We start from the raw sequence: 2,229 nt of genomic DNA, 5'->3' as shown, positions 1-2,229 counted from the left end.
CAAGGGCGGTGGGGTGACGGGGAGAGCGGCGCCGAGGAGACAAGGACGACGGGGCGGCGGGGAGACGAGGACGACGGGGTGGCGGGGCGGCAGCGTCGGGAGAGGAGAGGGCGGCGTCAGGAGAGGAGAGGGGAAGGGGATCGAGGGCGCGCGAGGGCGAGGGAGAGAGAGGGGATAGGGAGGGGCCGGGAGGAAATATGGATGGGGGCAATGGCACAATACTAATGGCGCACCACCCCTCGGTGCGCCATAAGTACATCCATACTAATGGCGCACCTCACCGTGGTGCGCCATTAGTGTTTTTTTTTTTGATTTCTGCTCGAGCCAACATGTTATCTTCCACCTGACCTGATCCACACCAAGTCCCCTCTACTAGCTCGACTGGTTAGCAGCCAGTTCTCACACCTGGCTCCACAAAATTTTTTATGCATTTAAAATGTTGTTTGATACTTATTTGTGTTTAAATATGTTCAAACTTGTTTAAATCATAACAGTAATATTTTTTTATAAGACAGTAGTAATTTTTTAAATAATATCATCAAACAGTAATGCCGGTGGAGCGGGGGAGGGTGCGCGAGGTGCGGGGGGTCGGCGGCGGCGGTTGAGTAGGGGAGGGGTGCGGGGGGTCGGCGGCGGCGGTTGAGTAGGGGAATCAAGGGTGCGGGGGGTCGGCGACGGCGGCCGGTGGACCGGGGGGTGCTCGGCGGCGAGGGAGACCGGATCTGGCGAGGTGGGATAGCGATCGAGATGGAGGGGGATCAAGATCGAGTGTCCTTGAAATTTAAAAATATTCATGATAGTTCAAAAAGTGCCCATGAAATATAATCGAGAAATGAAGGCTACGATTTAAATACAATCGATCTTAGCTAGCTATCTGTTCACAATCTTCTTGCCCTTCTTTTTCGCAAATGGAGTTCTTCTGTGGAACGGACGTCCTTTAGGTAGGGTGGTCCTGCTTCTTCTTGTGGTGTATGCTGCTACTTCATCATCGTCGTCATGTTCGATCCTCGGGTCGCCGTACTTGTCGAAGTCTTGCTCATTGGCTACTCCATCCATTCCGATGATCTTCCTTTTGCCTCTCCTCACGACAACACGACTGGGCTTTGATGGGTCGGTAATGAAGAAGCATTGGTCCACTTGGGAAGCCAGTACCCATGGCTCATTTTTCGCGGTGACGTTTGCGCCCGCAGTCTTGGATTTGGCTTCAGGTATAACCATGGTGGTGAAATACCGGTCTTCTTTTAGGACGCTCTTGGCCCGTCTGACACGGAACATCGGGACCTTCTCTCCAGCGTAGCTCAGCTCCCAGATCTCCTTGATCCTTCCGTAGTATCTGTCCTTGTCGTTACGGGTGTAGGATTCCATCGTTACCCCGGAGTTCTGATAACCATCGCTCTTCATGTCCTTGGCCTCAGTGTAGAATGTGTAGCGGTTGATATCGTACGCCTCATAGGTCATCAGGTTGTGCTCGGCGCCCTGTGACAAGGCGAATATGAGTTGTTCTTCCGCGGAAGAATCCTCATGTAAAGGGTACGACAGAAGCTTCTGCTTGAACCAACGCGTGAAACATGAGTTGTGCTCTTTGAGTATATCTCTGTCCGTCCTCTGTTGGCCTCAGTCGTTGTACGTATTCTTAATAAAGGTTTTGTGCTCTACCACCCAAGGATCGACCACGTCTATGTGTTGTAGCGCGACTAGGTTTGCTCTTTCAAAGTCGGCGAGTCGACCCTCGAAGTCGACATGCATTTTGTGACGACCCTCACGGTGACCCCATCCAGCGAGCCTGCCGAGGTGCCTGTTGACGGGCAGACCAACCGGGTTCTCGATGCCTAGATAATTCGTGCAGTAGGAGATGCACTCTTCGGTCAGAAAGCCCCTGGCTATGCTTCCCTCTGGACGTGACATGTTGCGAACGTATCCTTTGATGACACCATTCATCCTTTCGAACGGCATCATGCTGTGCAGGAACGTCGACCCGAGTTGGATGATATCGTCCACGATATGGACCACCAGATGCACCATAACATCGAAGAATGCGGGCGGGAAGTACATCTCAAGCTCGCATAGTATCACCACGATCTCTTCCTGTAGCCTTCTGAGTTGCCTCACGCTAATAGACTTCCGAGAGATGACGTCGAAAAAGTTGCATAGGCCAAATAGGGTTTCACGGACGTGCGCGTCCATGATCCCACGGATTGCAACTGGAAGTATCTGCGTCATCAGCACATG

This window comes from Triticum dicoccoides, chromosome 6A (assembly GCF_002162155.2).
Source record: "Triticum dicoccoides isolate Atlit2015 ecotype Zavitan chromosome 6A, WEW_v2.0, whole genome shotgun sequence".
Classification (NCBI taxonomy): Eukaryota; Viridiplantae; Streptophyta; class Magnoliopsida; order Poales; family Poaceae; genus Triticum; species Triticum dicoccoides.
Note: the sequence above shows the minus strand (reverse complement) of the source record.